Raw genomic sequence first — 14,422 nt, 5'->3', positions numbered from 1 at the left:
TGGCTGGACTCAAACTCAGTATGTAGCTAGGAATGGCCTTGGACTCCTGATGCGATTGTCAGGTCCCCAGACTGCTGGGGTTGTAAACACAGGTGGAGGCCAGAGGACAACTTATGGGAGTCGGTTCTTCCCTTTCACCTTGTGGGTCTGGGAGATCAGACTTGGTCTCTGCTCTTGGATTTTTGATCTGAGGTCTCACTATGGAGTCCAGGTTGTCCTAGAACTCATGACTTTCCTGCCTCAGCCGCCCCATTTCTGTGCTCTTATTTCTGCTCCTCACTGTACTCTCACATCTTGTGTCTTTGGATTCTCCATTTGAAAAGACTACCAAGGCTGGAGAGATGGCTCAGTGGTTAAGAGAACTGACTGTTCTTCCAAAGGTCCTGAGTTCAAATCCCAGAAACCACATGGTGGCAGAGAGAGAGAGAGAGAGAGAGAGAGAGAGAGAGAAAGAGAGAGAGAGAGAGAGAGGCAGACAGAGACAGACAGACAGACAGAGACAGACAGACAGACAGACAGACAGACAGAGAGAGAGGGAGAGAAGTCTTTATAACTGGGCAGACACATCCATCCATCCTCTTATTCCCCATTATTTGAATAAGTGATCCTGAGCATGCTGGATGACATTAGCCAGGGCACATGCCCTGTTTGGTCCTGAGGGACTGTTTCTGTCCAATATCTAAAACACCTTCTAGCCAACAGAATAGGAGGGCCAATGGCCTTGCTGTGTGTGGAGCCCACTGAGTTGGAAAAGGCTGGCATGGACTCCTATCTGACTAAATTCTTGGCTGTTCCATACATTCAAGGACTTTCCCGATGTCTACCACTTACCTGCTTCATCCCCACACTCACTAGAGAGTGAACCATGAACAGGGTGCTTGTGACAACACAGGAAACTCACAGACCTTGGTTTATTTGATCATTTTAATATGCCAGGTCAATGGAAAGGAAGGACAGAGCACACAGGAACACCTGTATTTGCAGGACGGAGGGCAGATGTCCACAGCCTTGGGCATGCATGTATCTCCTGTGTAATTAGGCAAATAAATACTTAAATACCACAGCACAGCCAGACTTGGGGGTGGGGGGAATCACAGGCCACAGGGGACCATGCTTTAAAGGCAGTCAGAGGCTTTAAATACAGGGGCTGAACCTTCTCACTTTATACAAAACTTATATATTAAAAGTAAGGACACTGCAGTATATACATGCAAGCAGCTTTGGTCGGAGAAAATGAACAAGGGAGGTGGAGCCATGCACAGGAAGGGCTTGCCTATCTACTCTCCATCTTCTTCATCCTCACAAACTCACCTGGGATCATAGAATAAATCAGCTGGTCTCAGTAAGATACTGAAATGTCCTGTCTGGTGTCCTTAAGGGTCTCCAGGCCCTCTGTGGGCAGGGAAGGAGCCCTACAGCCCAGAACACTTGAAACCTTGGAAGAAACCATCCTGGACTGGATGGGGAGGGACATCTATTGGATCAGACAGAGGAGGGAGCTGCATCCAGCCAGACCAGGTGAGTGTGTTATGCTGCCTGGACCCAGGTCCCGAGAGAGCAGGAGAAATCACGGAGAAAACCACTGTATCAAGCAAAGCTGAAGATGGCAAGTCAAACCTGTGTTTCTCACAACTGTGTAAAAGCCTATTCCCCTCAGAACTGGCTAGCACTGCTGGGATCACACTGCAGCAACCGGACAATGGATGGGTCCCTCTTGGCACCTTTGTTGAATTCATCCAGGGACATTTTGCCTGAGGAATGGAAGAGGGAGACTTAGGATTAGCCAGTGCTCTGGTTAAAGTCTGGAACCCTCTGGAAAATGGAAAATGTCCAGTCTCTTCTCTCTCTCTCTCTCCCTGTCTCTCTACCTCGGTCCCTCCCTCCCTCATTTCCTCCCTTTTGTTTTGTTTATTGAAACAAGGTTACTCTGTGTAACAGCCCTGGCTGTTCTAGAACTCACTTTTTAGACCAGGTTGCCTTGTACTCACAGAGAGTCTCCTGTCTTCTATGAGCTCCCATTAAAGACATGTGCCACTATGCCTGAACAGAGGGTAATTTCTTAACAAGTGATTGATGGAGGAGGGCCCAGCCCATTGTAGGTGGTACAACCCTGGTCTAGTGATTCTGAGTTCTATAAGAAAGAAGGCTGAGCAAGCCATGGGGAGCAAGCCAATAAGTAGCAACCCTTTCATGCTCTCTGTATCAGCTCCTGCCTTCAGGTTGCTGCCCTGTTTGAGTCCTGCCCTCACTGCTTTTGATGATGAACTGTTATGTGGAAACTGTGAGTGAATTAAACCCTTTCCTCCCCAAGTTGCTTGTGGCCATGGTGTGTCATCAGAGCAATGGAAACCCTAACTCAGACAACACGGATGAAGCCTACAGCTCAGAGGGTCTACTGACAATGCCCATGGTTATAGAGCCCTAGGAAGGGTGCAGGATGCAGGCTAGGTGTACCTGACCCTGAATTCTAGTCTCCCTCCCTCAATCAGAGCTGAATCAAGTGGGTTGGAAAAGGGCAGGCCTGCACAGGGCAGAGGGTATATCCCAAACACCTCTGTGCCATCAACAGTTTCACAGGCTCATATACTTCTCTCTCCCAACCCCCATCCCATCCCCTCTCCCAACCCCCATCCCATCCCCTCTCCCAGTCCCCTCCTCCCTCCCCACCTGCTCATTCCTGCCATGTTTCCTACCATCTTTGTTTGTGTCCATCTGTCTGAAGATCTTGTCTGTTTGCTTCTTGGGCATGGTCTCGTCCTCAGGCATCTTCATCATGGAGGACACCATCTTGTAGATGGCCTGCAAAGGGGCATCTATGAGTGTGCTCTGGAGGATGGAGGGTGGGTTATGGTCCTCGCTCTGCTAACCAAGGAGCATGGACAGGGCAGAGTCAGGACCCTTCTCTCATCAGAACAAGTTTCACAGACAAGGTACTGGGCAAAGGGAACCAGGAAAGTTTAAGTGACGTTCAAGAGCACAGGATACAGCTGGGGCATGGAAGAATGGAGGGCTCCTTGGTTCGGAGTAGAGGGGAGGTTGTGGGGCAAAGCATCTGTCTAAAAGGAGGTTCTTTGGTGGGGAGCTGGGAAATCCTGGAGGAAAGATAAAAGGGGAAATACATTGAGCCCTGCCCACACATGGGTCCTGAATCTGCAGATCCAACAACTACAGGTGGGAAATAGTCTAGAAAATGAAACTTGATGTACACAGATAGTTTCTTGTTATTTCCCAAATAATACAAATTATTATTAACATCAATAGCCATTGAATTAGGCACTGTATATAACTACTTTACTTATTTTATGGATGTATGTAATTATTTATTTGGGGGAGGTGATCTCACGTGGAATTCAGAGGACAACTTGTGGAAGCTGGTTCTATTTTCCTACCATGTGGGTATTAGGGATCGAACCCAGGCTGCCAGGCTTGGTAGCAAGCACCTTTACCCACAGAGTCAGCCCACTGGACCAAATACAGAGATGGTTTAGAGCATGGAGCAGGAAGGATACAGGGTGCACATAAGCATCGCTCCTGTGAAGAACTGACTGCTGAATCATCCTTTACTGTGTCTTTCTGATTTCTATAGGAAGCCCTATAGACAGCTAATGTGTGTGTATGTTATTCATGTGTGTGCAGATGAACACCCACCTGTGCAGAGGCCAAAAAGCAATACCGGTGTTCACAGTATTCCCTTTTCTCTCTCACTGAACCCGGCCGGGGCCTACCATTTTAGCTAGGCTGCCTGCTCAGCAAGCGTCTGGGACTCACTTGTCCCCTAGTTCTAGGGATTCGGGCATGCTCAGCCACTCCTGACTTTTCTGTGGGTGTTGGGATCAGAACTCAGGTCCTCATGCTGGGTATCAAGTGTTCTTCCCCACTGAGACATTTTCCCAGTTCTTGCTTTGACAATTCTTAATCACCTATCCGAGCCTCAGATCTCATTAGAGGTTTTTTTTGTTTTGTTTTGTTTTAAAAAAAGACCCGTTTTATAGAATTGTGTGAATAAACCTGATGGATGAGCTCAGCTGGGACCTGATGTCCAGCAAGCAATCGATAGATGCTTGGCTTTTATTGTTACTCACTGCAAAGACATACAGTCCTTTAATACAGCAGGTAGCAGGTGGGCAGAGGAATGACCTGGTGTATGGGGTCGGGGATAGGGGTCTTGGATCCCTGCACTCCCCATGCTCCAGACCCTGTCAAGTGCAGGTAACTGCACTATCTCCAGCATTTCCTGCAGCTGATGTAGCTATTGCTGTCTAGGTCGGACTTGCTAAGGCCCACTTCAGCTTCTGTTCCAGCTTGTCCCGAGAGGTCATGCTCAGAGCAATGATGAACACTCGGAAGTCGATGGTGCTGTTGCTGTTGGTGTCAAAGTTGTGGAAGACATGTTCAGCGACCTTGGAGGCATCTCTGTAGGGGAAGAAGTTGGCCTAGATCTTGAAATTGTCCACAGTCAGGTGGCCAGTGGGACAGTCATTGAGGAAACCCTTGTATCACTCCTGAAGCTCATGGTTGGTGAACTCCTTGTGTTTCCACAGGTCTTCCAGCACCTAGGAAAGACAGAAAGAATATCTTTTTATGGCTAAATACAGTCTACTTGGAGCATGCATGCAGAATCGTGGTATACGGGGACAGGGAGAGGCAAGCTAAAATCAGTGGAATGAAGCGTTGTCAAATGTCCTGTAAGGGTTAAACAAGAGTCAGGATTGAGACAAACCCCTCAGCTCATCAGCTTGGGGCAAAGGGGTCTCATGGACCCAATCCTGACTCTTCGCTTTGAACAGCTAGTTCTTTTTCTTGTGGGGGACTCGGTGTGTGTGTTTGTTTCCTTGTCACAGATACATTTGCTGATGCTGCATAGTAAATAAATCTTGCCTGCATAGGCGGATGTTAGTGGTTCACATTCCTACCTAACACAGCTAGGGTAAATTTAGAACTAGGTTGACTCACATCCTGAGTGGACTCAGGGATGATACCAGAGAACAGGAACATGGCTTTGGCCCTTCAAAGTTCAACTTCATTTGTCAGCAACCCTAATTTTATAAATGACATTCAAAAACCCAATTCTTATCCAGATTTCTGGGTTAATCTGGGTAAGTAGGGTTTCATGGGCACCCAGGTATTAAAGCTTTGAAGCATGTTGACAGGAGGCTTCTAGACCCCCCCAAGACCTCCCTATCCCCCTCCACATAATATTGGGAGAAGTTACCAGCACATGCCATGCTGTTTTAACCCTAGAAGAGACACCTGGGAACCTTATGGGAATCCCCACTCTTTATTATGCCTATGAGATATTGTTCTGCCAGGGAGATCTAGAATTGCATCAATTGGTCGGTGAATGTCGATGTGAATGTTAACAGCTGAAACAGGCCCAATGGAAATTCAGAACTGGGCTCCATTGTCCAGCACACCCCACTGCAGTCCCCCACAAGGCCCAAGTGTGTGATCCTGCAGTGATTGGCCACTGGACATTAATGCTCGTTCACTTCCCTACCTCAGTTTTGGTTTCTTTCTTTCACAGTAACACACCTGCAATAGCTCTGTTATTTTTGAAATGTGTAGAAGAACTAGTGAGGGTGAGTCTCCTCTACCCAAGTCCCAAAGGAAACCACTCTGAACTGCTCAGAAGCTTATGAATTCTAAGCACTAGGTGCTAGATCCTGTTAAGGAAGATGAGACATGCACTCAGTATTACCTGCTACTGCCCCTGTCTTCTTCACCTCTTTCCCAGGTTGTTAATGTTCTATGTACATATTTTATTTACTTATCTACAGGACTAGGAGATATTTAAAGTTCCTTGTCCAAAACAGACATATGGCTATTGCCTTTCAAAGCACACATTTACTTATCTAAACACATCCTCCCCTGTACAAACAACCAACTCAAATGTCCACAGTATCTTGATCAGAAATAATCATCAAGTCAGGTAGCCGGGTGCCACACATCTGTAATTCCAGAATCAGAAAGTGAGGGCAGTAGGATCAGGAGTTCAAGGTCATCTATGACTATATAACAAGTTCATGGCCAGCCTGAGCTACATGAGAACCTGTCTTAAAAAGTTATATTAAAAGAAAGAGAACAGGAAGGCCAGTAGTAGTGCATGCCTTTAACCCCAGAACGCAGTGACAGTGCAGACAGATAGGAGTTCAAGGAAGGCTACCCTGGGCTACAGAGCAAGTTATAGGATAGCCAGGACTACACAGAGAAACCCTGGCTCTCTCTCAGAGACATACACACAAACACCTCCCCCACACACACACACACAAACACACAGAGAGACAGACAGAGACAGAGAGAGACAGAGACAGAGAGACAGAGAGATATCTACAAATGGAAAAAGATTATGCTCAAGGGCATGTGGCCATTGCTGCCATCTGTGAGAACTGGTCACATGGGTTTGTGAGTGGAGGCCTCCTGTGGAAGAACTTACTGGAAAGGTAAAGTTGACTGAAGTGGGGAATTGGCTGGAAGGACATGTACCTTGTAGGACCTTTTGTCATGTTTTCCTTTGTAATTTTGTTTATTTGTTTTCTGAGATAGGGTCTCATGTAGCTTAGGCTGGCTTCAAACTTACTATGTAGCTGAGGACGACTTGCACCCTTACCTTCCTGCCTCCCCTGTCTAGCAGTCACAGGTGTGAGCCACAATGACTGGCTCATTTGCAGGTTTTTTATTTTGTTTGTTTGTTTGTTGTTGTTCTTTTTTATTTATTTATTTATTTTTGGTTTTTGAGACAGGGTGTCTCTGTATAACCCTGGCTGTCCTGGAACTAACTTTGTAGACCAAGCTGGCCTTGAACTCAGAAATCCCCCTGACTCTGCCTCCCGAGTGCTGGGATTAAAGGTCATTTACAGTTTTAATTTGTCAAAATGTGTCCATGTGTTCTTTTCTTTTTTTCTCTTTCAAAGCTTTAAGAATATTTTCTTATATAGTATGTTACGAATGTTTTTCTTCTTATATAATACATTGTGAGGTTGCCTGGTACCTGCAGAGGCCTGAATAGTATGTCAGATCCCTGGAACTGGAGTAACAGAAGTTGTGAGCCAACATGTGGGTGTAGGGAACAGGACCTCTCTCCAGGTCTCAGTCCCCTTAGATTTTATTTTCTACTCAAAGAAGAAGCATCCCCAAATCATAGTCGCCCAGCCTCTATCTCTTGACTGGTGGCATGTCTAAGAACCTCCAAGTTGATAGAACATTATAGGCTAAGCCCTGTCTGGGTGGGGCTTCAGGAACAAGAAATAGAGACACAGCCTTGATGCTGGCAAATGGCTCTAATCCCAGCAGTCAAAAGGCAGAGGCAGCCAGAAAACTTTGAGCTCCATGTGAGCCTGGTTTACAGAGAGCGGACCCTGTCTCGAAAACAAACAAACAAACAAACAAACAAACAAAAAAAAACAACTGAAACACAGAACTAAGGTCCTGGAGGACCTGCATAGAAGGGCGCAGGCTCTCTTAAGTCCCCTGTGATGGCTGACTACCAGATCCTCTGTTTTCTTGCTACACTCACTTCCTACTTCACAGCCTTGCTTCTACCAAGGTTTAGGGTCCTCTTTCCTTATCACCTACAGCCTGGGCTTCAACCATGAGTCAGCCAACCTCTCCCTTGCTCACTGGACATTGAGCTTGACAGGGTGGCCAGTACTGGCTGGAAGTACCCCCAGAAGCTACCTACATCCACCTCAGGACAGGAACACATAATACCAACTTCTCCATCCACAGAGAGTCTGCCGTGAGAGGACAAATGTGACTGCTGGTGGCTGAGGGGTCACCACAGGCCTAGGATAAGCATAAAGATGAAGAGCTAGCTGCTCTTCATGGAGCCCATGACCCAGGGCTCTAATTCACACCCCAACACAGAGTAACACCATATCATGACTCTTTGGGAAGGGATAGAAATGCCCTAGTTTTATTGTAGGTAATTCATTTTGGAAACTCAATTAACCAGACACATGTAAAATTGAAGCCACCCTGGGAACACAGAAGTGGAGGTAAGAATAGGGTAGCCAACAGTGGGAGGGTGGTACACCTGGTGATGTTTGGTCCAAAGAATCCCTTAGTGGAGCAGGACAAGAGGTGCAAAAAGAGATGTCTGGGGATAATCCAGATAATTGATGGTGAAGGAAGGGAGGAAGGAAGGAAGGAAAAAGGAATGAAGGAAGAAGGGAAAAAGGGAGAAAGGAAGGAGGCAATGAAGAAGGAAGGAAGAAGGAAGGAAGGAAGGAAGGAAGGAGGAAAGAAGGAAGGAAGAAGGGAGGAAGGAAGAAAGGAAGGAAGGAAGGAAGGAAGGAAGGAAGGAAGGAAGGAAGGAAGGAAGGAAGGAAGGGAGGGAGGAAGAGGTAAAAGGAAGGCAGAGGAGGGAACTGGAGAACCTAGAGGAAGGGACAATGAGCTGAGCCCAGGAGGTGGCTACTAGGATGTTACTGTCAGAGGCAGGCCCTCAGGAGGCCCTCAGGCAGGAGAAAAAACTGTGAAACAAGATGAGCAGGAGACCCCAGAAATGAGGGCAGAGTTTGGGGTGGTAGGAGGTGAAAGGTAGAGAAGCCAGGTTGGACCAAGCTCTGGGGGGAGGGTGTCTCCTGCTCAAATACTAGTATTGGAGAGAAAAGACCTAGACCCGGTGAAGCCATGTAGCTCCAAGGCCCTCACCACTGAACCATTCACACAGGGAATCTTACAACGTGTCTCTGGCCTGGAGTCCACTTAGAAATGTCACCCAACAAATACATTGTGCTAACCAGAGAACTGACGATCAGAGAGCTGCAGAACCTCTCCTAAGTGAGCCAGGACCTGACTCCAGGATACCCAGCTATGGGATTGTGCTGGTATGACAGTCCCAGAGAGGGCAATGTGGAAACAGCTACACTGCCACCCCAGCCTGCCCTGTGCTTGTGGCTCCTCTTCATGATCAACAGCCCTGCAACCCACAGCCTTGCCACAGACCCTTGGTTTCCAGCTCACGCATGCAGCATCCACTCACCTCACTGAACACACATCACTGCTGTGTCTGTGATTTATCATCTAACAGATGCTACTAAAATGCCAAACTCCTTGTACCTGCTCTGCAGATATCTGCCGGGAGGAGGCTGCAGTGCAGACAGCCTTGGAGGTGCTGGAGGAGAGGCTTCGTTTCCCTTATTTCCCATTCCCTTCCCAATGGCTTGAAGATCTGCTCCTTACCAAATATTTCAGAGGAGGGAGCTCCAGAACACAGGGCTGTGCATCTGCCCAGCCTTTGCCTCCTCCCTGGTAACAGGCTGCTAATTAGAATTCATGCTTTGCATTGGTTTAGGATATTCTTGCTGTTGTGGTTATAGTGTAAACACACACACACACACACACACACACACACACACACACATGCCCTTGTTCCCAAGATGTACTAATACTATTTGGAGGCAGGAAGAACTTTGACATAGCTCACATCCAAACAGATCCCGAGTGACCCTCTTTGGATGCAAAGAACAAGGCATAAGCATCAGGAGGATGGAGACCACCCGGGAGCCTTCAATCCATGTTTCAGGGCTATCCCTGAGGCGTTGAGGATTCATGAGATGTACAAAAGGGAAAAGGAAGGGTCTGAGCCTCACGACCTGGTTCTGAGGAGCAATGGCTTAAAGATCTGCTCCTGCATGCAATGTCATTTAAGGAAAGGGTTGTGACAATAGGAATGTGTCTGGCCATCTTAAGCAACTGGGACCAATGGCATAAGCAGTATGAGATAAGGAGGAAGAGAGGGTAGGATTGACCCTTTTCAGAAACTCCAGTAAAGAATGGCTCTATGTAAAGAAGCCTCAGTCCTGGAGGGACTCCATGGAGCATAGTCTTCCTGCCCTGCGATGTTCCACTACACCCAGATGGGAAAACACACCTTTACAATGCTAAGTGCTGCTGAGACTCTTGAATCTCCAGCAGCTAGCCCTGAGCCATAGGAACTCTCAGACAGTGCAGTCAGTGACAGTGACTCCCCTTACCCTCCAAAGGAGACAAGGATTCAGTACAGATGCTTGGGATAGAGGGCCAACAGTCATAGAGCAAGCTAGCCAAAGAACCACCAGAGAGGAAAAGAAAGCAGGCTCCCAGCAGCAGAAAGCCCCCCATACCCACCTTAGCCTCCTTCTTGACAGATACACCCCATCACCTGGGAGAGTGCATCACCAGAGAAGCCCATACTTGAGCAGGCAGTCAGGACCCTTTTCCAGTGTTTTCTCTTGGGTTCTTGAAGTATAGATGCTTGAGTCATGCTGGATTGAGGTCCCTACTCTCGAGTGCCCTGCACTACAATGGCACATTCCTAGGCAGGAGAACTAGGTGCTCTGGCCAAGAAGATGGAATTTAGAGTCAAAACTGTAGGCCCAGAGGGGATGGTAGAAGATGACCGATCCTCCAGGGAGTGGTAAGCAGTCTCACGTGGCTCAGCTAGGAGTTAGCAGAATGAGTCCCATTGAGAAAGAAAAGACCTAGGTTAGAGCTGGGCTCTGTCCTTTGGGTTTTGATCTATCCTGGGCCCCTTCCCTGCTAACATCCTGAGAGGCAATGAGTTTCTAAGGTGTGTTTAGCTGGTACCCAAAAAAGCTGCTGGCCAATAAAGTGGCTGTCAAAGCCATGATCTCTTAATGCTCACTTTCATGAACCTGCTAAGTGGAGCCCACAAACGCTGGCAGCCTCATAGATGCTTCCTGGCACTTGCCTGTAGATGCCTAACAGAGACCTGGATAAAAAAATTAATATGAGGGACCTCATTTTAGCTCTCCTGGAGGCACTGAGACAGCAGCAAAGATGTGTGACGGGCTCAGTGGTACACACCCCGTTACCCCTCTGTCATTCATTAAGCAACCAAGCCAGCCTTAGTGATGTTTAGCTGTCTGTGAAAAAAAAAACCTGACCAAAAAAAGGAATGGTTATACAGTTACAGAAAAATCACTGTGTGCTCCCCTGAAGAAATAACTACCTAGCCCTGGCCATGAAACTAACCCAGGCTTCATTGATCAGACAGCCCTACTTTTTCATCTTTTTAGGGGGGAGGAATGAGGGTCCCTGGATCACACAGCCACCTCCCACTTGTTTAAAGCACTTCACATTCTAGCAGGGATTAGATCTGACAGACAACAGCCTTGGAGATCAAGGACATGTGATTTCATAGTAATGGGAATTGTGGGAGGGAGCTAACAGGGTCCCAGGTTCTCCCAGGGTCTGTTATGCTCTTATTGTCCTTAACACACTGAACTGTAAATTAAGGAAAGAGCAAACAAGTAGCTGGGAAGCTCTATGGAAATATTTAACCAGAGCTTTGTACTGCAAGTAAAAAGCTTTGCTAACAGTACAGTTGTTCTGTCGCTGGGAAAGGCCCTTGGGAGCTCCAATGTCCCATTAACCACAGCTCAGTGCTGGCTAGGAACATGCATGGTACAGTTCAGCCCACCACGCAGCAATCTCATCAGTCAGACTGCCAAACCTCAAGGACTGCTAGACATAGACCCTGGAGGGAAGGTGGTGGGTGACGTGGGTACCAAATCCCTAGGAAGACCTGGACTCAGGAGAGACTGAGTGCATCCTCTGTGAAGTTGAACTTCAACAGGCCATCTGGTCTTGGCTGATGGAGAACCTGTTCCATGTCAGGTGGAACGGAAGGTGGCAGGGGGAAATCAGGCTCAACTATGCTCTTCCTTAGGGTGACCAGCAGAATATTGCTCCTCGTCCTCCTCATCCTCGTCTTCCTTGTCCTTGTCCTCGTCCTTGTCATCCCCCTCATCATCCTCCATCCGCTGTAGGTGAAACTCAAACAGCCTTAGCCTCCACTTCAGTGCAGCCCTCTGCATAATGACCATCAGCTGCAGGAGATGCACCTGGAGCCACACAAGCTGCACTGAGTCTGCACGGACACTAGAGGGCGCAGGCTGGCAGATTCCCTAGCCCTCAGCACACACCCCTTTCAATTTCTAAACTAGGCAAGAAACCACAGTAGGTCTAAACCAGTGCTTCTCAATAGGTGGGTCCCAATTCCTTGGGGATTGCAGGACTCTTCATAGGGGTTGCCTAAAACTATCAGAAAGCACATATCTATATTATGATTTGTAACGATAACAAAACTTACAGTTATGAAGTAGCCAAAAAATAATATTTTGGTTGGGGTGACCATGACATGAGGAAGTGTATTAAAGGGTCACAGCATTAGAAGTTTGAGAACCAATAGTCCAAACTAAGTAAGTCCTTAGGGTAAATGTCCTTGGGCCTGTTTAGAATACAATGGGTTAAATCCAACAGGCTGTGGACATTGTTCACCCCATTTCTCTGTCCTCTTTCCATGTGGTTGTAGGAAAATCTCATATTATATATGAATGTCATCCTATTTCTTGGACAGCGCTGGGCAGTACCAAGGACTCTGGAGCTGATGCCACCACACCAGGATTCTATTCACAGCAGTTAGCATCCTATGGCATCCGGTGATCACGTTACTCACTGATACCAGGAGTGAGAGATAATATGTTGTCATCCCACAGTCCTCCTCAGATCTACAGACCTATCCTGCAGGGCTACCTTGTACCTCTCTGGAGAAGCCAGCTATAAGGTACCAGAAGCCTGAGTCCAGCCAGGGAGGCAGAAGGCTACAGTGAGAGAGGTACCCTCCTCTTCTGAGTGGGACAGCAGCCAGCCACCCAGTGAGATCTATGGGAGGGAGACTAGAGTGTTACTGCAATCTCAGCCTGCCATCTGAACCATAGATCCCATGTCAAGGTACTAGTCACTGCAAAACCATCCTGACTCCCAAGCCACGTTCCAGGAGCGCACACTCCCAGTTCCCCAGAGCCTCAATGACTGTTTTTAAAAAAAGGTAGCAGAGCCATTGAAATGACTCCCTGGGTAAAGGCACCAGGCCCTAAGCCTGGTGACTTGAGTTTAAGCCTGAGAACTCACATGGTAGGAGGAGAGAACTGAATCCCAGAGGCTGTGTCCTCTGACCTACATTCACTGGATCACTTGCCCACCACACACAAACTAATCCATATGCATAAAACTTGAGCAACAAGGTAAAAGTGCAATGTAAAAGGAGAAAGAGGGGCAGCTGACAAGGCTGCATGGAAAGCCCCAGCCTGCACTGCCAGACCTCTCTCCCTCTGCTCTTTCCCAAGCCTGAGAGGCCCCACAGGAGTTACGGAACCATAGGAGGTGGAGAAAAAAACAGGAAATCCCCAAGAACTTTTTTCTTAACAGAAACTGCTACTGTAACAGGAAGGGAGCCATGTGGGTGACTCTCCTCACTAAGCTAGGCTCATCTGGGTCACACCCACTCCAGTCACCCAGGAAGCTCCTACTCACACCCTGCAGCCTGTTCAGACACAAACATCCCACCACTTTTTGGGGGCGGATTTCTCAGACTCCATGGTCACTCTCCCCAACATCCTGAATGACATTTCTGACCTTCTGTTAAGACTTATACTTTTGGGACATCATTACTGTGCCCCCCCTTTGGACCCTGGTAAATATGTTTCAGCCCCAGGGTCTCTGCATCTGCAGATCCTCCACCTCTCTGCCCTTCTTGCTGTCTGTTTCAGAAAGGGTCAGTCCTTGGGTATATGTGCTTTCTCTTGGAAGAGGCCTCTAGGATTAGCATCAATTCTCATCTACCTTCAGACTCTGGTCCTGTTTTGTTCAGAGCACTTCCTCAGACTAGGTACTGAATTCTTTCCGTTCCCTTCCCTTCCCTTCCCTCCCCTCCCCTCCCCTCCCCTCCCCTCCCTTCCCTTCCCTTCCCTCCCCTTCCCTTCCCTCCCCTTCCCTTCCCTTCCCTCCCCTTCCCTCCCCTTCCCTCCCCTCCCCTCCCCTCCCCTCCCCTTCCCTCCCCTCCCCTCTCGTCCCCTTCCCTTCCCTTCCCTTCCCTTCCCTTCCCTTCCCTTCCCTTCCCTTCCCTTCCCTTCCCTTCCCTTCCCTTTTCGTGTGTGTGTTTGTATGTGTGTGCAGGTATGTGTGTGTGTATGTTACACACTATATTGGTAAGAGTTTTACTGCTATGAACAGACACCATGAACATGGCAACTCTTACAAAGGACAACATTTAATTGGTGCTGGCTTACAGGTTCAGAGGTTCAGTCCATTATCATCAAGGAGGGAACATGGCATCATCCAGGCAGGCATGGCGCAGGAGGAACTGAGAGTTCTATGACTTCATCTGAAAGCTGCTAGCAGAATACTGACTTCCAGGCAGCTAGGATGAGGGTCTTAAAGCCCACACCCACAGTGACATGCCTACTCCCACAAGGCCACACATTCTCCAAAAGTGCCACACCTTCTAATATTGCCAATCACTTGGCTGAGCATAAACAAACCATCACACACACCCTCATAAACACACACATGAACCCTTATACACATAAACACAGGCATGCTTTCCCATGCAGGATATAGAGGTGGACATGAGAAT

The 14,422-nt window shown here is 47.9% G+C and overlaps 1 non-coding gene across 2 annotated transcripts in view; it reads right to left on the bottom strand.

Moving 5' to 3' along the window:
• Positions 1-893: 893 nt before the first annotated feature.
• Gm4983 overlaps positions 894-14,422 on the bottom strand; it is a 72,976-nt gene continuing 59,447 nt past the window's right edge. The window contains exons 4-6 of one of the 2 annotated variants that reach the window (XR_003950239.1): positions 4,083-4,553; positions 2,694-2,799; positions 894-1,751 (exon numbers count right to left, since the gene is read on the bottom strand). This is a non-coding gene — a transcript (predicted gene 4983). Of the gene's footprint in view, positions 1,752-2,693; positions 4,554-14,422 lie in introns of both variants that reach the window. The other variant, XR_003950238.1, reaches the window with a different exon arrangement.

The sequence above is a fragment of the Mus musculus genome, chromosome 12 (genome assembly GCF_000001635.26).
Source record: "Mus musculus strain C57BL/6J chromosome 12, GRCm38.p6 C57BL/6J".
Lineage (NCBI taxonomy): Eukaryota > Metazoa > Chordata > Mammalia > Rodentia > Muridae > Mus > Mus musculus.
The sequence above is the reverse complement of the archived record's forward strand: the minus strand, read 5'-3'. Positions and strand labels throughout refer to the sequence as shown.